Source organism: Schistocerca serialis, chromosome 7, assembly GCF_023864345.2.
Source record: "Schistocerca serialis cubense isolate TAMUIC-IGC-003099 chromosome 7, iqSchSeri2.2, whole genome shotgun sequence".
Classification (NCBI taxonomy): domain Eukaryota; kingdom Metazoa; phylum Arthropoda; class Insecta; order Orthoptera; family Acrididae; genus Schistocerca; species Schistocerca serialis.
The window spans coordinates 277,039,799-277,062,484 of NC_064644.1; the positions used below are offsets into that span (position 1 = coordinate 277,039,799).

The 22,686-nt window shown below is 42.2% G+C and overlaps 1 long non-coding RNA gene across 1 annotated transcript in view; it reads right to left on the reverse strand.

Moving 5' to 3' along the window:
- Nucleotides 1-3,882: 3,882 nt before the first annotated feature.
- The window catches only part of LOC126412673 (uncharacterized), a 50,644-nt gene continuing 31,840 nt past the window's right edge, over nt 3,883-22,686 (reverse strand). Inside the window, exon 3 of the long non-coding RNA XR_007575328.1 lies at nt 3,883-6,014. This is a non-coding gene — a long non-coding RNA (uncharacterized LOC126412673). The remainder of the gene's footprint in view (nt 6,015-22,686) is intronic.

Here is a 22,686-nt window from a genome sequence, read left to right on the forward strand (position 1 = left end):
CATTGCACCACTTCACCACTATCAAAGTGAAGTCCTCGAAGGTATTCTTTAGTTTTGGAAACAGATGAAAATTGGATGGGGCCAAATCGGGTCTGTATGGATGATAATCGAAGATATTGAACCCAAGGCGTCGGATTGTTGGACAAATCGCTGCGCTCGTGTGTGGTCTGGCAATGTCATGCTAAAGGAGAGGGTGCTCAATGGGTGGACGAACTCTTAGAACTCGAAACTCGCTGTTTCTCACGCACCGACTTACAGTTATGTTACACACCGACTTGTTACACGCTACAATTCGAAGCCCTTTAACGGCATAATGCTGCAGATTTGTTGACATGAAGAGTAAAGATGCAAAATGTTAATAACATTTGTTTTATTTGAAAAGCTTTAAGATTTTTCACCAAAAAGTTCTGAAGCTTTACTTTTCAGCACGCCCCTATAATACTTGGGGTAAGAGTTATGTGTCACAATCATAAAACGTCAAATAAGTACGTTATAGAATACTCATGACGAGATTACAACACGCTCATGAGAGGAAGTGTCTACGTCTACATCTAGATCTATACTCCGTAAACAACCTGACGCTGTGTGCGGAGGGTACTTCTCGTAAAGCTGATTTCCCCTTCCCTGTTCCTTTCGCAAATGGCGCTCGGGAAGAATGTTGTTAGCATGTTCTTGTGTTATCTCTAATTTCTCGAATTTTCTCGTTGGAATCAGTTCGCGAGACGTTTGTGGGGAGAAGTAGTATGTTGTTCGACTGTCTCTGGAAACTGCTAGAATTTCAGCACTAAATCTCTCCGTGATGCACAACACTTCCTTGCAGAATACAATCCCGTGACGAAGCTCGCCACTCTTAGTTCAATCCGTTGTATCTATTGTGTTAGTGCAATACTGATGAGAAATACTAGCATCGTTCGGATGGGTGTTTTGTAAGCCTCTTTCTTCGTGGATGAGATATATTTCCTTAAGATTCTTCCTGTGAGTGTCAGCCGGGTATCGGATTTCCCCATTATTTCCTTTATATGGTGGTTCTGTTTAAGATCGCTCCAGGTGTCACTCGTAAGTATTTTACTGTAGTTAATTCCAGCAGATTGTCATCAACAATGTAATTGTAAATCAGTGATTCTCTTCTTCTGTGCCTGCTCAATATGTTACACTTATTTACGTTCAAGGTGAATACACCATACATCAATACTCCGCAAGTCTTCCTACAGTTCACTACAGTCTTTTGACTTTACAATCTTCTTACAGACAACCGCATCATCTACAAACAGCCCCATGGGTCTTCCGACGTTATCCACTACATCATTTCTATATAGGATGTCAGGGATATAAGTGCAGATATTTCTATATAACTGAAAACAGTGTACTGAACAGTATCTAACTCATTTACAGACAAATACACACATCAAAAAAAGATTTGCATCACCTCGGTTCCGAGAGTTCCGGAACCTGTACAGAAAATTAGAACAGAGATCAATATAAACGTCATTTCCGCCCTTTTTATTGTTCATGGAAACCACACATGATATGTTCTACCACAATACAGGGAGATCTTCAGAGGTGGTGGTCCAGATTGCTGTACACACCGGTACCTCTCCTACTCAGTAGCACGTCCTCTTGCATTAATGCATGCCTGTGTTGGTCGTGGCATACTATAGACAAGAGAACGTGATGCCAGTCCTGAGCCGTGCGTTCGGCATATTGTTCGGCCCATCTGTACCGCCCTGCATGGTGTCGTGGTTGCAAATATGGACCTCGCCATGGACGTCGGGAGTGAGGTTGCGCACAGTTTGAGTCGTAACACGAGGTGGCTGCACGAAAGCATTATTCAACATGGTGGCTTTGCTGTCAGTGTTCCTCCGAGCCATAAGCGGTAGACAACGGTCATCCACTGCAGTAGTAGCCCTTGAGCGGCCTGAGCGAGGCATTCTATCGACAGTTCCTGTCTCTCTGTGTCTCCTCCATGTCCGAACAACATCGCTTTGGTTGACTCCGAGACGCCTGGACACTTCCGTTGTTGAGAGCCCTTCTTCTCACAAAGTAACAATTTTAAAATGTGGGTGAAGTCTTATGGAACTTAACTGCTAAGGTCATCAGTTCATATACTTACACACTACTTAATCTAAATTATCCTAACGACAAACACACCCACCCATGCCTGAGGGAGGACTCGAACCTCCGCCGGGGCCAGCCACAAAGTAACAATGCGGACGCGATCGAACACTGGTATTGACCCTTTAGAGATGGTTGAACTACAGACAACATGAGCTGTGTACCTCCTTCCTGGTTGAATGACTGGAACTGAACGCCTGTCGGACGCCCTCAGTATAATAGGCGCTGCTGAAGCATGGTTGTTTACATCTTTGGGCGGATTTATTGACATCTCTCGACAGTCAAAGGGACTGAGTCTGTGATACGATACCTACAGTCAACGTCTATCCTGAGTTGTTGGAACTGGGGTGATACAAAATTTTTTTGATGTGTGTACTAGGAACTACCACGAATAGTATGTTCTTAGGTTGGCTAGTGCCTCCATGCACATGTGGCACAAGCACGTAACTAATTTTTACTTTCCCCTGCGCAGCTGGTTAGGTGATGTAAATGTGTGGATGTACAACGGTTAGTCTATACTGACAGGCATTGTCCATTTTGTGGCTCAGTTACGACTGTACAGTAAACATCAACTTTTCTGATGTTATTACGGGAAAACTGTTAGACATAAAGGAAAAACACCTAAAACACCGTAGTGGGTGCGTATTAAGGTACCAGTTGTCAAAATATTTGTACCTATACCGCTAACACGACCATATTCGAAAAACTAAGCTATCACACTTCCTTGACGTATAATATTTTACAACTGTCGATTTCGTTTCGTTGAGAATGATGTGTTGAGTTCTACCAACAAGGACTTGAGTCCAGCCTCGTATCTGGTCAGTTTCTCCGCAAGTTCGAAAGTTTTTAATAAACGACAATGCTTTCCTGAATCTAAGGAACATGATATCAAACTGAACGCCAATGGTACGGTGCTTCGTGTGGACAGACTCAGGTTACACAAATGAATAGATGACTGAGGATCTGTGATATAACAGTCACTTTGGATTTGAAAATAGCTGAGAATTAATTTTGACGTTACACATCGTGATGGCAGGTAGACTTGAGGAAATTCATGACTCGTTTGCAGTAAATTTTGACGTAGAAAAAGTATTCGATAACGAAAAAAGGTAAAAAGTTTGAAATCTTCAGAACAACAGGTATAGCCTACAGAAAAGCACAGGTAATATACACAGTGGAATGGAACAATGTACACAGCTCAGAAGGGCGAAATATGGGCATGGTAGGGTATACCATTGTATGAGCACTAAAGAAATCAAAGGAAACTCAGGATGATCAAATTACACAGTTCATTACCACAAGCTGTTGCATTGTATTGCGTTTCAACCACTTTACTGAAAATTTACCTCTACTCCTCCATGACTATTGAGGAAAGAACGTACGACAACCCAGAAACTTCAGTTTTAGAAAATATGACTCTGCTTGTATTTCATGTGTTAACATACGTTGTTTGAAGGAAGTGCTTACTTCTTTGGTGAATATTAACCCTTTCATTACTGTGAATCTGCGGTTCGTAATGGTCTGTTAGACCCTGTTGTTTCTTCAGAGAACTGTATCATTAGATACGTTAGGCTTCAAACAGCGAATACGTGTGTACAGAGTTATACACTTTACTAACCTTGACGGATGATAGAACTCACTTACGAGTATTTTTAAAGTAATATGTTTTGGTTATCGTCTTCTGCCTGGGATACATCCCTTGTGAGTACAAAATATATTCACCAGTGATTTGTGTTGATCTTGAGACACCGATGATAGTTAGTAAGGAAGTAGACAAAAGGCTATATATTTTATTTCACTTTGTTATTAGATGGAGTACACTAAGAACAAGGCACACTCGTAAGACCATTACATTCTGTATCAGTTAGTTCTGTACTATATCACTTACAATGTAATGTATACTTCTGTGCAGTTTTATACACAAACACAACAAAGTCACTACACAAGAAACGATTCTGTTATTAAGACAGCTTGCTTTGACTTCCTCTGTGCCCATGTGTAAATTATACAAGGTAACATTAGGTGATGGGCCAAATTAAGACTACGTTTCATTATTATCAGTGATAAATGTAACAAATTATTTAATATGACTGAAAACCATTTTCATCTATAATAATGTGACAAAAGTTCTTTCAGCAGCAGATACTGACAAGTAGATAAAAGTCCATTGAACAAGAGAGACATGTAAAAAAGTAAAGATCCGGTTTTTGTCCAACAATAGCAGGCAGTGGTTGTTTTTGTCCTCCGTTCCTTTCACCGTATATCAGTGACCACACTAACGAAAAATGTAACAAAATAACTCAGTTATAAGAAAACACCCATCATGTTTTGTGTCCAAGCTTTTGATCTACAAGAACAACGCTATCGGAAAAGGAAAGCGTTATATTATGAATACCTTGTGTGAACACTACCAAAGAAGATACGATAGTATTTTCATTCCTGTGAGGTACGTTCAATAGACATTTACCCTTTCCGCAACTGTTTTCAGTGTTTAAAGACAGCTGAAACAGTTTCCTACAGCTGAAGGATGATGTGACTCCACGGTGGTCATAGGGTATGTCCACGTTACAGAAACTTTTCAGCTGAGGATTGCAACACAACACGCCCAGAGGACGTGCACAACTAATCGCCAAATTTCGCGATTTGAGAAGGCTCCAATTATTGGCAAGAGAGACATGGGAACATCAAAGTGACAGGTCGCACAGACAGTTGGCTGTTGTGTAATGACTCCAGACAGAGTGCTGACGAAATAAGCTGAGTGCACCAATACGGTGTGGACATCCACAGTCCATTCCAGATGAACCACATCAGGAGAAGACCGTAGAATTGCTGGACTGGCTTTCAAAGACAGAGGAGTGATATCCGTCGAAGGTTACAACCAGAGTGTCACCAGGAACCCACCGTCAGACATTACTGGAAGATGCGTTGAAATATCGACTGTAAACGTTGTTTAGCACAGCCAACAAATGATAGAGACTTACATGTGTGAAGATATGGTCAAATGGAACACTGACTGACATTCTTTGCTCTTCAGCGACGAGTCTCGATCCTGTTTGTGGCCGTTAGATTGATTCCACTGTGTCCGTTTACAACCTCGTGAAATGTCAAAGGAAGCAGCGATAGTTGGGAACAGTGCTTCCGGGAATGGTAGACTCCTGGATTCATGGTGAGGAAAGAACAGATCTGGCAGTCGATAAAGGGAGGCCTAATGCTGGCCATTACTTGGTGAGAAAGATAAATCCTCGCGTCATACCTTTTGTGGCGAGTGCACGAGGCCTCGCAGTGCAGTTTACACCAGGAATACTTCATACGGGTCCTTGGCTGACCTACCAAGGCCCCTGATTTATTACCCGCAGGGCGTGTTTGAGATGCGATGGGAAGATGTATACTTTCATACCAGACTCTGATCTGTAATACTAATGAACTGACGCAGAGTCTAATTCAGGCAAGGCATAAATTCGAGATGAAATTCGGACGCTATTTGGTTCTATGACACAACACGAAAAGAGTGTATTCGTGCTAGTGGTGTCACACATCATGCTGATGTTAAAGACAATCATTTTGGAAAGAAATGAATCTTTAATCTTTTATTAGTCTTGTACGATGACTCTCCGCAAATTTTGACAAATGTTGGGAAGGCTCTTCATGCTGTAACGCTTTCCATCTCCGTCACTGTAGACGCATAAGGCGGTAACTTTGGTCTCTCAGGTAACACGAGATAATAACTAGTATTGATTGTGTTATCTTCGTACGAGGTACTACCCACTAGTAGTATCGGCGCCACACCTTCCCGAACTCTTTCGGGTAACTGCGGCGCGCCATCTTGATGGCCCACATCATGAGGTTCCGCTCGCCACGCGAGCAGCCGCTGCACCGACCATGCAACGCGTTGTGTGTGTTGTCTGCAACACACGAACAAAGGCTTTGACCGCTATGAAACTGTACACTTCAGGAAGTGATAGTTACTCAAAAAGAGGTAGGTGAACAGAAATATTAGCTCCCAGAAGAACGAATTAACAATGGAAAAATGTAAGCAGTGACATTATAGGTATTCGTTTTCTGGAGTGGAAAACTGAGGTATCTGTTAACTGTGAAGCAGCTGAAGACGAGCTACATTTGCGAAAGGGCACAAAAGACAGTCACGACTTTCAACCAGGGCCGAGGTCGCACAGGGTATAAGTGACGTAAGGAATAATAAGACCATGGTGGAAGATGGAAAAACAGCCGCCATAATAAAGTGGGGAGGCGACAAGGCGGTGGACAAAATGACCAACGCCAAGTACCAGATTTGGAGAACAAAGAAGTTACCTAGACCGCGGACGAATCTGATAAGAAGGGTGCCCAAAGGGATGCAAACAATTCCAGGGGATCATCTCTAGTAGAAATCGGATTTCTGGGTGCTGTCGAAATTCCAGTGGAGACGAGAAGAACACACGGAAAATGGAGTTGGTATCTATCAGAGCAATTTAGGAAGAGAAGAGGATGTGTGGAACAGAAATATGCCGTGAAACCACTGATGGAGCATAGGGATTTAGGGATCAAAAAGACAGTAATAATCTTACAGATTTCAAGAGGGCTCCTTCAAAAGACATTCTTGGAAGGATCGTGTGAAACAGAGGACACGTCAGCACTAAATGAGAATTAGTAACAGAAATCCTGACAGACATGAATCCAATGGTAAGTAACATTCAGAGAAGCACTATCGGAAGTGTCTGAGATTAAGACCCGTGCGTACAACAAGAAGACGGATTGACAACAGTTATAAAAACAATACGAATCGCCGTTATATAGGTTTATTTCTAGGCAACCAGTTTCGACGTTACACTACGTCATCTTCAGGCCAAATCTGCTCCAATGCAGTAACCTTTGTGTTACAAATATAGCAGTGCCTTTAACTGGTCTCGTAATAGCTACTACGTGCATACGTGCTCATAGGACAACAGTCAGCAACTATGTTCAATGTTCAATGCGTATGCCCCTAACAGCTATTGCGAGACCAGTTAAAGGCACTGCTACATTTGTAACACGAAGGTAACTGGATTGGAGAAGTTTTGGCTTGAAGATGATATAGTGTAACGTCAAAATTGGTTGCCTAGAAATAAACCTATATAACAGCGATTGGTATCCACCAGAAGATGGAGTTACATTCATTAAATGACACCAGTTACGATCGTCATAACGATAGATGAAGTGATGAGAGCCAAGAACTATAAATGAAACAAACGCAAATATCACAGAGGTACTTGAGGGACAAAAGGGCAGTTAGATCCAAGTGGAATGCCTTCCTCTCGCGGACGACTTTTCGATGGTAAGTTAGACGGAAGAAGACACGTGACAAAATTCGACAGCTCTCCATGCTACTGTACCCTGTGCAAGCCTCTTCATCTCCGAATAACTATTGCAACGTACATCATTCTGAATCTGATTGCTGTATTCATCTCTTGGTCTCCCTCTACGATTTTAACCCTCCATGCTTCCCTCCAGTACTAAATAGGTGATCCCTTGATACCTCAGGACGTGTCCTACCAACCGACCCCTTCTCCTAGTCGTGTCACAAATTCCTCTTCTCCCCGATTCTATGCAGTACCTCCTCATTAGTTACGTGATCTACCCATTTAATCTTCTGTAGTACCACATTTCGAAAGCTTGTATTCTCTTCTTGTCTAAACTGTTTTTCGTCCATGTCTTTCTTCCATACATGGCTACGCTGCATACAAACACTTTCAGAAAAAACTTCCTGACACTTAAATCTATACTCGATGTTAACAAATTTCTCTTCTTCAAAAACGCTCTCTTTGTTTGCCGTAGTTAGTCTACATTTTACATGCTCTCTACTTCGACCATCAGCAATTATTTTACTCCCCAAATAGCGAAACTCATTTACTACTTTAAGTATATTATTTCCTAATTTAATACCCTCGGCATCACCTGATTTTAATTCGATTATATTCCATTACCCTCGTTTTCCTCTCGTTGATGTTCATCTTATATTCTCATTGCAAGACACTGTCCATTCCGTTCAACTGTTCTTCCACGTCCTTTGTTATCTCTCACTCATAGTTTCCTATGCTGCTAGCTCAGTAAACAGACTGAATAGCATCGGGGATATGATATAACCCTGTCTCTATCCCTTCTCAACCACTGCTTCCTTTCATGCCCCTCGACTCTCGTAACTGTTTCCTGTAGAAATTATAAATAGCCTTTCCTCCCTGTATTTTACCTCTGTCACCTTCAGAATTTGAAAGAGTCATCATCGTCAAAAGCTTTCTCTAAGTCTACAAATGCTAGAAACGTAGGTTTGCCTTTCCTTAACTGTCTTCTAAGATAGGTCGTAGGGTCAGTATTGTCTCGCATGTTCCAACATTTCTACGGAATCCAAACTGATCTTCCCAGATGTCAGATTCTAGCAATTTTTCCAATCGTCTGTGAAGAATTCGTGCTAGTATTTTGCAACCGTGACCCACTAAACTGATAGTTCGATAATTTTCACATTTGTCAACACTTGCTTTCTTTGGGATTGGAACTATTATATTCTTCTTGAAGTCTGAGGGTATTTCGTCTGTCTCATACGTCTTGCTTACTTACCAGATGGAAGAGTTTTGTTATGGCTGGCTCTTCCAAGGCTTTCAGTAGTTCGAATGGAATGTTGTCTATTCCCGGAGGCTTGTTTCGACTTACGTCTTTCAATGTTCTGCCAAATTTTTCACGCGGTATCATATCTCCCATCTCATCTTCATCTACGTGCTCTTCCATTCCCATAATATTGCCCTCAAGTACATTGTCCTTGTATAGAATACACCTTCCACTTTTCTACTTTCCCTTCTTTGCTTAGGACGGGTTTTTCATCTGACGTCTTGATATTCATACATGTGATTCTCTTTCCTTCAAAGGTCGCTTTGATTTTCCTGTAGGCGGTATCTACCTTATCCCTAGCGATACATCCTTCTGCATACTTACATTTGTCCTCTTGCCATCCCTGCTTAGCTTTGTTGCACTTCCTGTCGACCTCATTTTTGAGGCGTTTGTATTCCTTTTCGCTGTTTCATTTACTGCAGTTTTATGTTTTCTCTTTTCATCAATTAAATTCACTGCCTCTTCTGTTACCCAAGGATTTCTACTAGCCCTCGTCTTTTTACCTACTTGATCCTCTGCTGCCTTCACTATTTCATCTCTCAAAGCGACCCATTCTTATACTGAATTTTTTCCCCTGTTCTTGTAAATCGTTCCCTAATACTTTTTTTGAAACTCTCCACAACCTCTGGTTCTTTCAGTCTATCCATGTCACATCTCCTTAAATTCCTCCCTTTTTGTAGTTTCCTCAGTTTTAATCTTCAGTTTATAAGCAATAAATTGTTGTCAGAGTCCGCATCTGCCCCTGAAAATGTCTTACAATGTAAAGCCTGTTCCTGAATCCCTGTCTTACCATTATATAATCTAACCGAAACCTTCCAGTTTCTCCAGACCTCTTCCACGTATGCATCCGTGTTTCATGATTCTTAAACTAAGTGTTAGCTATGATTAGGTTATGCTCTGTGTAAAATTCTACGAGGCGTCTTCCTCTTTCATTCCTTACCCCAAGTCCATATTCACCTACTACTTTTCCTTCTCTTCCTTTCCCTACAATCGCGTTCCAGTCCCCCATGACTACTAAATTTTCAGCTCCCTTAATTATATGAAATTTCTTTTGTCGCATAACACAATTCCTCAGTCTCTTCATCATCTGCGGAGCTAGTTGGAATATAAACTTGTGCTACTGCGGTAGGTGTTGGCTTCGTGTCTATCTTGGCTACAAGAATGCGGTCACTATGCTGTTCGTAGTAGCTTATCCGCGTTGCTACTTTTTTATTCATTATTAAACTCACTCCTGCATTACCGATATTTGCTTTTGTATTTATAATCCTGAAAGCCCCCGACCAGAAGTCTTCTTCCTCATGCCATCCAACGTCACTACTTCCCACTATATCTAAGTATAACCTACCTATTTCCGTTTTGAAATTTTCTAACTGACATGCCCGATTAAGGGATCTGACATTCCAGGCCCCAATCCGTAGAACACCAGTTTTGTTTCTCCTGGTAGCGACAGGAAAAATACGGTAGGAAAGAGGGAATAACAGAAATGATGAAGAAGAAGAAGAAGAAGAAGTCAGCCTTCTGTTTGAGGTATACAGTGAGAAGAATATATCTACAACCGCAAAATCGGACACTAAAAGACAATTGTGAGGAGTGTGGTACTAGATACAGTTGGGACGATAACAATAAGAATAAATAAATCAGAACGATTAGAGAAAGAAGAGAAAAACACTCAGGAAAATATGAAACACAAAAGTGATGGGTAGCTACGAAGATCTAGGGATATATGATCAGGATGAATATGGATATGACGACGAAAATGGTAGGGGCAACAACAGGAAGGGTAAGAGGAAATACAGGATTCAACTGTGTTGTGGAATCTAGTAAGCGTTGAACGAATTTGGGATTAATGTGGAAAAGAACAAAAATTGGAGAAGCCAGTACTTACCAATGGTTCAAATGGTTCAAATGGCTCTGAGCACTATGGGACTTAACATCTGTGGTCATCAGTCCCTTAGAACTTAGAACTACTTAAACCTAACTAACCTAAGGACATCACACACATCCATGCCCTAGGCAGGATTCGAACCTGCGACCGTAGCAGTCGCGCGGTTCCGGACTGCGCGCCTAGAACCGCTAGACCACCGCGGCCGGCAAGTACTTACCGACCAATATGCCAGATATCCGTGTCAGAGAAGGATACAGGAAGAGGATAGCCACTAGCATAACAAAGAAGAGAAGAAGATACTGCAAATCTTGGAAGAAGAGTGGAAGAGAAAAGGGATGATGGAAAGGTTCTGGGAGGCTGCCCGTGGTTTTTTAAAGGACGTTATGCAAAAGAAATTATGACGCATACAGGATTCCTCTCCTAAGAGTCACTAGCCGAATTTTCTCTGGTGATTCAGCAGATATTTGCAGTTTTGTTTTTGCATTGTGTATTTGGCGGCAGATCAAACAATTAGTGCCCTTCGCGTCATTCGTGCGACGTCTAGCGTCGACAGAAAGTGTCGAATTGCTCGCCATGACAAGCAAAATTATTTTTGAATTGGAATTCGAATTTTACGTTAGAGTGGTCCGAAATTAGTCTAGTGCGACATTTGTATGTATTAACAGGGACTGTAAAGCTCGAAGATCAACCAGTACTCCAGCAGGGACAGCATCGCACTGGACCGCTCTGAGTGCCACTGTAACGCAGAAGCGCTGCTCAGTCGCAGTCCTGACTACTGTTTGCGTTTTACTGCATCTGTTAATACATGTCGATAAAACGAATATCGCACTCGATTAATCTGGGACCATTTTATCGAATGGACCCGCAAAATTCCGATTTACAAATTGTTTGGAATGGGAAATACCGACGCTTTATATTGACATCACGCGTCGCATGAAAGACCTGATGAGCAGTAAGTGCCTGGGCTTATTCCAGCTACACAGAGCAAAACTAAATATAGATATCTGCCGAAACATCAGCGAAAATGTTCCTGACGACTCTTAGGGGAGACACACGATGTATGGGACAAATCGGCAGAAATTTTATCACTAAATATGAAGAACACACTTACATAAGAAGTAATAAGAACACACGTACATAAAAAGTAATAAGATAGCAAATGATGAACTATCATCAGCACTGGCCATACTAAAAGTTTCCTTCTCGATGGGTACGGAAAATGAAATGACGCACATGTGATGCTGGAAGGAACTGAGGAAGCTGTCCGCTACAAGGTACTGTAACAGATTATCATCTTGTGGTGTTGCAGGTCTTCTTGTAATTTCCGTGCTTGCTACGAAATAGGAAGAGAACTTCCGTCTTATGCAAGACACCTTTTTTTTGTTTTCTTTCACCCAGACATGTTTAAGCACTTTTTGTGCTATCTACAGTGCCTTATTTAATTAATTTATTTATTATTTTGTATTTTTTATTATATTTATTTTTATTAATTTATTTTTATTTTTTTAAATAAAAAGATAGCCCACTGAAGATACCACAAAAAGTGCTGAAACATATCTGGGTGAAGAAAAACAGAAAAAACGTGTATTGCATAAGGCCGAATTTCTCTTCCCATACTGTAACAGACTTTTTCTCCTCTGTAAGATTGATTTGAATAGTACCCTATTCATCTATTGTCCATGATTGTAATTCTGATTTCTTATGACAGACGTTTTACCGATTTTTTACTATACGGATTGTACATTATCTGTAAATGTATGTTTTGTTGTTACGTTGCATGTAATGTCACTTTTTGTGCTTCATGTAAAAGTAGTGCTAAGGGCCAGTAGAATAAAAATTATCATCTATGTAATTAAACTGCATACGACCTTCAATAAAGGACTATATACAGATGGAGCGGTTTATTAATACCCTAGATATGTTATTAAAACTCAGAGGAAGACAGTTGAGGGAGTCTAGTGTCAGAAATGTTAATGGAAACGCGTTCAGGAAAGTATGTTTCCCGTAATGGTAGGGAGAAGAGGTTCTTTGAGTAGTGTTATGGACTGTGACGTGTGAAGCAGAAGCAGAGAGAGGTAGGATTATGTGTAGGTGTTACATTTTAGCAGTTATGGAAAACTATCAGAAAGGGTGTAATGGCATTGCTGTAATGAGGTAATAATATTTTTGGCAGAACATCAGGTTTCTAAAGCATTCGATGCAGAGCAGTACGTTACGAGAAAGAAGAGGAGGCCAGAAGATAGCAGAAGAAACTGAAGACGTCGCAGATGGAATATAGAAGACAGAAGAGAAGAATACAATGCAAGAAAGTTTAATTGCAGGCAGCAGTCACTCTATCTTGAAAAATATTAGGATTTTGTGAGGATTGATGTAATTCACAACGAAACTGGAGTTACATTTCTGATTGTATGGGTATACCAACTACTGTACAGTAAAAAATTTGAGTTAACTGATGCCCTACCAGCTAAAATAATAAATGTGTGGGTGTACACTGTCGTTAATAACAGTTGCGTGTGTGGCCTATGAAGTACCTCACTGCATCCCATCCGTTTAACCTGTCAGAGGTGACTTATAGCGTTTGTTGCTGCCGGAAGTGTTACGAAGTCTTAGTTTGAGCTCAATAAATTTTCAGCAGATTTAATTACTTTTCAGGACGGTACATCGTCATATTAGCTAGCAGTCATTGCTAATCAACGACGGAGTTGGGGCCCAAAGGTCATGATGAAAATTTTTAGAATTTCTACAGAGGAAGATGTGGAACCACAGAGATATACGAGGGTGGCCCAGAAAGTAATGCACCGCATTTTTTTCATCAATAATTCTTTATTGGGCTTAATGAGAATTACACACTCGAAAGGACGGTGTTTCATCTACACACCCTATTTTTTCACTTAATCCCCATCCTGTTCTATGGCCTTCAAAAAATGGTCAAATGTGTGTGATATCTTATCTTATGGGACTTAACTGCTAAGGTCATCAATCCCTAAGCTTTTTTTTTTTTTTTTTTGGTCATCAGTCTACTGACTGGTTTGATGGCGGCCCGCCACGAATTCCTTTCCTGTGCTAACCTCTTCATCTCAGAGCAGCACTTGCAACCTACGTCCTCAATTATTTGATTGACGTATTCCAATATCTGTCTTCCCCTACAGTTTTTGCCTTCTACAGCTCCCTCTAGTACCATGGAAGTCATTCCCTCACGTCTTAGTAGATGTCCTATCATCCTGTCCCTTCTCCTTATCAGTGTATTCCACATATTCCTTTCCTCTCCGATTCTGCATAGAACCTCCTCATTCCTTACCTTATCAGTCCACCTAATTTTCAACATTCGTCTATAGCACCACATCTCAAATGCTTCGATTCTGTTCTGTTCCGGTTTTCCGACAGTCCATGTTTCACTACCATACAATGCTGAACTCCAGACGTACATCCTCAGAAATTTCTTCCTCAAATTAAGGCCGGTATTTGATATTAATAGACTTCTCTTGGCCAGGAATGCCTTTTTTGCCATAGCGAGTCTGCTTTTGATGTCCTCCTTGCTCCGTCCGTCATTGCTTATTTTACTGCCTAGGTAGCAGAATTCCTTAAGTTCATTGACTTCGTGACCATCAATCCTGATGTTAAGTTTCTCGCTGTTCTCATTTCTACTACTTCTCATTACCTTCGTCTTTTTCCGATTTACTCTCAAACCATACTGTGTACTCATTAGACTGTCCATTCCGTTCAGCAGATCATTTAATTCTTCTTCACTTTCACTCAGGATAGCAATGTCTTCAGCGAATCGGATCATTGATATCCTTTCACCTTGTATTTTAATTCCACTCCTGAACCTTTCTTTTATTTCCATCATTGCTTCCTCGATGTACAGATTGAAGAGTAGGGGCGAAAGGCTACAGCCTTGTCATACACCCTTCTTAATACGAGCACTTCGTTCTTGATCGTCCACCCTTGTTATTCCCTCTTGGTTGTTGTACATATTGTGTATGACCCGTCTCTCCCTATAGCTTACCCCTACTTTTTTCGAATCTCGAACAGCTTGCACCATTTTATATTGTCGAACGCTTTTTCCAGGTCGACAAATCCTATGAAAGTGTCTTGATTTTTCTTCAGCCTTGCTTCCATTATTAGCCGTAACGTCAGAATTGCCTCTCTCGTCCCTTTACTTTTCCTAAAGCCAAACTGATCGTCACCTAGCGCATTCTCAATTTTCTTTTCCATTCTTCTGTATATTATTCTTGTAAGCAGCATCGATGCATGAGCTGTTAAGCTCATTGTGCGATAATTCTCGCACTTTTCAGCTCTTGCCGTCTTCGGAATTGTGTGGATGATGCTTTCCCGAAAGTCAGATGGTATGTCGCCAGACTCATATATTCTACACACCAACGTGAATAGTCGTTTTGTTGCCACTTCCCCCAATGATTTTAGAAATTCTGATGGAATGTTATCTATCCCTTCTGCCTTATTTGACCGTAAGTCCTCCAAAGCTCTTTTAAATTCCGATTCTAATACTGGATCCCCTATCTCTTCTAAATCGACTCCTGTTTCTTCTTCTATCACATCAGACAAATCTTCACCATACATAGAGGCTTTCAATGTATTCTTTCCACCTATACGCTCTCTCCTCTACATTTAACAGTGGAATTCCCGTTTCATTCTTAATGTTACCACCGTTGCTTTTAATGTCACCAACGGTTGTTTTGACTTTCCTGTATGCTGAGTCTGTCCTTCCGACAATCATATCTTTTTCCATGTCTTCACATTTTTCCTGCAGCCATTTCGTCTTAGCTTCCCTGCACTTCCCATTTATTTCATTCCTCAGCGACTTGTATTTCTGTATTCCTGATTTTCGCGGAACATGTTTGTACTTCCTCCTTTCATCAATCAACTGAAGTATTTCTTCTGTTACCCATGGTTTCTTCGCAGCTACCTTCTTTGTACCTATGTTTTCCTTCCCAACTTCTGTGATGGCCCTTTTTAGAGATGTCCATTCCTCTTCAACTGTACTGCCTACTGCGCTATTCCTTATTGCTGTATCTATAGCGTTAGAGAACTTCAAACGTATCTCGTCATTCCTTAGTACTTCCATATCCCACTTCTTTGCGTAATGATTCTTCCTGACTAATGTCTTGAACTTCAGCCTACTCTTCATCACCACTATATTGTGATCTGAGTCTATATCTGCTCCTGGGTACGCCTTACAATCCAGTATCTGATTTCGGAATCTCTGTCTGACCATGATGTAATTTCATTGAAATCTTCCCGTATCTCCCGGCCTTTTCCAAGTATACCTCCTCCTCTTGTGATTCTTGAACAGGGTATTCGCTATTACTAGCTGAAACTTGTTACAGAACTCAATTAGTCTTTCTCCTCTTTCATTCCTTGTCCCAAGCCCATATTCTCCTGTAACCTTTTCTTCTACTCCTTCCCCTACAACTGCATTCCAGTCGCCCATGACTATTAGATTTTCGTCCCCCTTTACACACTGCATTACCCTTTCAATATCCTCATACACTTTCTCTATCTGTTCATCTTCAGCTTGCGACGTCGGCATGTATACCTGAACTATTGTTGTCGGTGTTGGTCTGCTGTCGATTCTGATTAGAACAACCTGGACACTGAACTGTTCACAGTAACACACCCTCTGCCCTACCTTCCTATTCATAACGAACCCTACACCTGTTATACCATTTTCTGCTGCTGTTGATATTACCCGATACTCATCTGACCAGAAATCCTTGTCTTCCTTCCACTTCACTTCACTGACCCCTACTATATCTAGATTGAGCCTTTGCATTTCCCTTTTCAGATTTTCTAGTTTCCCTACCACGTTCAAGCTTCTGACATTCCACGCCCCGACTCGTAGAACGTTATCCTTTCGTTGATTATTCAATCTTTTTCTCATGATAACCTCCCCCTTGGCAGTCCCCTCCCGGAGATCCAAATGGGGAACTATTACGGAATCTTTTGCCAATGGAGAGATCATCATGACACTTCTTCAATTACAGGCCACATGTCCTGTGGATACACGTTACGTGTCTTTAATGCAGTGGTTTCCATTGCCTTCTGCAACCTCATGCCGTTGATCATTGCTGATTGTTCCGCAATTTCCCACCCCTAGGACAAGAGAGTGCCCTGAACCTCTATCCGATCCTCCGCCCTCTTTGACAAGGTCGTTGGCAGAATGAGGCTGACTTCTTATGCCGGAAGTCTTCGGCCGCCAATGCTGATTATTTATCAAAATTTATGCAGTGGCGGGGATCGAACCCGGGGCCAAAGACATTTTGATTATGAATCAAAGACGCTATCCCTTTTTTTTAATCACCAAAAACAGTAAAAAAAATGGCTACAATGAAATGACATAAATAAGGTGACAGATAATTGCAGTCATAAATTACAGCATTAAAAAAATGAGTCTTTAGCAGTAGCACAATTTATACCACGGGTACGTCCCTAAGCTTACACACTATTTAACCTAAATTATCCTAAGGACAAACACAGACACCCATGCCCGAGGGAGGACTCGAATCTCGCCGGGACCAGCCGCACAGTCCATGACTGCAGCGCCCGAGACCGCTCGGCTAATCCCGCGCGGGTCTATGGCCTTCCTTCAGCGCAAAGAAATGGCGTGTATGCGCTGTCGGTACCAGTCCTTGGCTGGTGGCGAAGCCAACGCTTCACTGTGTGAATCACCCCCTGATCGTCCTCAAAATGTCTTCCACGAACAGCATCTTTTAATGGCGAATGACAACATCAGCTTCCTGCAACATGACAGTTGTCACAGCCGTGGATGGTCTCCCTGATCGCTGCAAATCGTGGAGCACCGCCGAGCAGTCTTCTGATGACCTCACCCTTCGTGCCCAATGACTAACTATAGTTCTGTCTACAGTACATGCTCCATAGAGTTTTCAAAAGTGTTTTTGAATATTCCCCATAGTTTCTTTCTCTGCAAGGAGAAATTCAATGAGAGCGCGTTGCTTGTAATGTACATCACCTACAGACGCCATTTTGAAACTGTCCTGCAGCTACGTTATCTGTCGGAAGTAATGGAAATTTGGCGCGCTTATTCAGAAGTCTTCAAATAATACATACGTAACGTTTCGCATTCGTAGCATGGTTTTTAGCTGCGAAAAGATATGCGGTGATTTGATTTCTGCGAAACCCTCGTAATAAGAGGCGATGGCGCTAAAGAATTAGACTAAGTCGCTTTAAAGTCGGCGCCGCCATGTTAGATGCCACAGATCATTTGCAGACAACTGTTTAAGATTGCCTCTTTTTCTCAATTTCTTCGTGTGCAAGCAACAGTCGCTCTAAACAAAAATGACCCAGTCCTCTCGTTAATAACACAGCATCAGGAAATCAAAATGGTTGAAATTGCTCTAAGCACTATGGGACTTAACATCTGAGGTCGTCAGTCAACCAGACGTAGAACTACTTAAACCTAACTAACCTAAGGGCATCACACACATCCATGCCCGAGGCAGGATTCGAACCTGCGACCGTAGCAGCCGCGTGGTTTCTGACTGAAACGCCTATAACCGCTCGGCCGGCATCAGGAAATTATTTTCAGATGTTTTTCTGGTGTTAAATGCATAACTGATCCAGTAATACGACGCATTTCGCCTCGTTAATGTAACTTCCTTCTGTTATAATTTCAAATAACGAGGGAGAAGAGTATGTGTTATGAAAAAAGTTTTTATATAATTCAGCATTTCGCTTATGTCGGAAGTGATGTTCGGTATAGGTCCTTTTATCAAAATTGCTGATAACTTACATTGGCGGAAAAAAGCACATCAAGAAGAAGCTGTGCGACGTAAACGAATGTTTGTAGGCGTGTCTCTACATCTGAAAGATCACGACTAATCAGATTTCGAGCCAGTCGAGTAAGAGTGAAGCTAGTAGCGCCAATGTGAGGGTGAAAATCACGACTGATTTAAATACGCGCTGTAACGGTCATGAGCGTTGATTACCTTCGAGACTGGACGTGGTGAGTTGATGTTAGTCAAAAATGCCTTGAAGGTGACAAAGACACCGTTACCAACACGTCACTGAGTTTGAACGAGGTCGTGAAATAGGGGTACCAGAAGCTAGATGTTTGTTCTGCGATACTGCAGTAAGATTTGGCTTGAATGTAGCCAATGTAGACGATTTCTGGCAGCGGTGGTCACGAAACTGAACGGTTGCAGGAAGAGCAGGCTCAGGACGGCCTCGTGGCGCTATTGGAAGCGAGACCATCATTTTGGCGCATGGTTCTGGCGCACCGTATTGCAGTGCAGCAATAATTTGGTCAGCAGTTGACACCACAGTGACACAACTGTTACAAGTCGGTTACTTCAAGAACAGCTCCGATCCAAACGCTCTGTAACGTGCATTGCTCTGACCCCAAATCACCACCACTTGCGAGTTCAGTGGTGTCAAGTGACAACCCATTGGATGGAAAGGTGGAGGTCTGTTGTGTTTTTTGATGAAAGCTGATTTTGCCTCTATGCCAATGGCGGCCGTATGTTGATCAAAAGAATGACAGTCGACAGCCTGCTCCTAACCTGTCTGCGTTCCTAACACACTGGGCGTAAGCCTCGAGATATGACCCCCATCATCGGACCACAGCACCAGCGTAATCCACAAACATTTATAACTGTCCTTGCAGTAGTCGACCAAGAGCAACAGGCAGGGAACTCCAAACCCAGAAACTAACATCCGGCATCTGTACAACACAATGGATGCACGTCTACATACTTGCATTGAACATTCTGACGATTACACTGGTTATTCATGCACCAGCATTTCGAATCTACAGCGGCTTATAGTGCAGTTGCATTAACCTGTGATCTTACAATGTCAACCACTGAAATTTGTTACCGAGACAAACGAAATTCCGAAATTTCATTACTATACGTTAATTACTTTTCGATATTGCGATTTTTTTGTCAGTGAATTTTGCTACGATTGGTAGGTTTTTAATCGTTCCAACTCACAGCGTTCGTTCAGACACGTTTTAGAGTTGGACTGATAGGAAATTTAACGTGAGAAGGTAGAAATAAAACCGATACAACAAAGGTGAAGAGCGCACCCAAAATTTGTATTTTCAGTCGCCAAAAATGTACTTCGCTGGTTTCCTAAAACAGAACAAGAGAGCGATACAAAAATTGGACCTGGGGTGGTGATAAGGATCGAACCCGAGACAAAGACTGAGCATTCTCATGCAATATCACCTACGCTTTGAGAACAATTGACACTAATAGAATCGGGTGATCCGCTTCAATCCTGTATAAAAAAAATATCATTTGAACAACTTCTCTTACGAAAGAACTGTGATTCCTTTGCACTTCAGAGTATGAGCAGAATGGTTACTACATCCATAAATGACGCGAGCTGGCATATATTATCTCAACACTTCCACGACTATCTAATGTTTGGAACAACTGACATGGCTGACGTCGGCTTAAAGATGGTGAAAACATTAAACTTCCCATAGACTTTTATATCTCCATATACAGACCCTCCTAATATCACATCGCTGGTATTCAAATCAAAATAAACAGACATCTAGTGCACAGTGATATCAAAGCGGTTAGAATATTCTATCCTCCTGAGTTATACGAACACTTTAAATTTGCAAAGGTGATTTCAACCAGGTTAATGAAAACATACTAATAGCCAAATTTGAAAGGCAGTGAACAGCTTATCAGTATTCGTGTGCTACAGTATACACAAAACTTTCCGATAACAGCTAGTTTTACAATCTTACTGTAAATTAGCTTATATTACGCAGGGTTACTTATGAGAACAAACTTTAATTACGGATTTTTCTTTGTTGTCAGTTTACAGTTACATTAGTAAAAAACTGTATCTGAAATGCGAGTGATTAACTACTGCATATACAATGTCGGATAAAAATCGCAACACCAAAAAGTAATTAATGTTGGGTGATGAAATTTCGGAACACATTTGTTTGGGTAACAAGTTTAAGTGATTGACATTACAAGAGCACAGGTTAATGTAAGAGCCGAGATGAGCCGTTGCAAATGCGAAATACTGGTACACTAATAACCGGCGTAGCCTCCAGAGTTTTGAGTCCAACCACGGAAACGTTCATGTGTTGTACGAGTGCCAGATGTCACTTTGTGGGATGGAGTTCCATGCCTATTGAACTTGGTCAGTCATTCAAAAAAATGGTTCAAATGGCTCTGAGCGCTATGGGACTTAACATCTGAGGTCATCAATTCCCTTGAACTTAGAACTACTTAAACCTAAATAACCTAAGGACAGCACACACATCCACGCCCGAGGCAGGATTCGAACCTGCCACCGTAGCAGTCGCGCGGTTCCAAACTGAAGCGCCTAGACCCACTCGGCCACATTGGCCGGCGTCAGTCATTACATGGACCGTTAATGTTGTTTGTGGATTACGCTGGAGTAGTCTTCCGATAACTTTCCATGTGTGCTTGACTGGAGACAGATCTGGTGATCGAGCAGGCCAAGGCAACTTGTCGACACACTGTAGAGCATGCCGGATTACAACAGCGGTATGTGTGGGAACATTATCCTTTCGGAAAACATCACTTGGAATGCTGCTCCACGAATGCCAACATATCAGACCGAATCACCACACTGACATACGAATTTACATTCGGGATGCGTGGCATAGCCGCGAGAATGTTCCCGCTGTCATACGAAATCGCACCCCAGGACATAATCCCAGGGGTATGCCCAGTGTGTCTGGCACGCAGACATGTTAGGAGCAGGCTCTCAACTGGCCTTCTTCTGATCAACACATGGCCACCACTGGCACAGAGGCAGAACCAGATTTCATCAGAAAACACAACAGAACTCCACCCTGCTCTCCAATGAGCTCTCACCTGACACCAAAAAAGTCGCAAACGGCGTTGTCCGATGTCAGCGGAACGGACACTGCAGGGCGCCTGGTTCGGAGCAGTCCTTGAAGTATCCGACTTGTAACGCTTCATAGTGTCATTGTGGTGCCAACTGCTGCTCAGATTGCTGGTGCAGATTCAGTGTGTGACGCGTCAGACCCACATGCCGAATACGACGAGCTTCCCTCTCGGTAGTGCTACGTGGCCGTCTGGAGCCCGGTTTTCTTGCGACTGTACGTTCCCGTTATCAGTGCTGGTGGCCGTCAAGTCTTTTTGCAAAACCACAGGTGGAAATTCTAGTTCCTCTTAGCCCTACTACGTGACCCAGGTCATACGCTGTGAGTTGTTGATAACTGTGTATTGGTCGCCTTTAAGGCATTCTTGACTAATATTAACTCCCACGTCGAATCCCAAAGGTAACTAACTCTCACGACCGTTACAGTGTGTTGAACCTGATTCGCTACTAGCGCCACTCTTATTCGTTATCTGTCATTTTAAGACACAGACCTACCGACTTCTGTTAATGTTGCACAACTCCTTCTTTGCGCTACGATTTGTTTCTGTCAGTGTATTTATTCACAATGGAAGATATTTTGTGGAGACTTGCTATAGTCTGGCCTAATATGTACAGGCCCAGACTGCCATTCATCTATTGATGCGATTATTATCATTACCACTGGAATCCTTTACTGTTTATTTTATGTTCTCCTGGTTTCGTAAATGTGTTGTCTAGTATCGAGAGAGGCCCAAGAAGTATGGACCACTGCAAGAGATACTGCACAGCAAAGCGGTATCACGAGGCGCCAATGAAATGCCAGGACGAAGCCGTCCCTCCCGCAGTTCCGAGGCGCTTCCTCCGCGCCTCTGGCCCGAAATAGTATCACCAGAGGCCAGGAAGGCAGTTCTGTTCGAGGTCGCATCCTGCCCACTTCCAGGAACTTCGTGTCGCAATAACGTCGTTCTGCTAGCTACTAGCTGTGACACAGCCTGCGTCCACCGCCGGGGAGTGAAGAGACTTCGTCTCCTGTGAAGTGTACCTATGCGCCAGCGCCATCAGAATTGTGTCAACAAGTGTCTACGAACTTCGTTTTCTAGTGACTGTACTGAAACAGCAGCACGTCCATTCTGAACTTGTATCAGTTCCCCCCTCAGTAATCGAAGATCATTTAGTGTGTTCTGATCCCTACT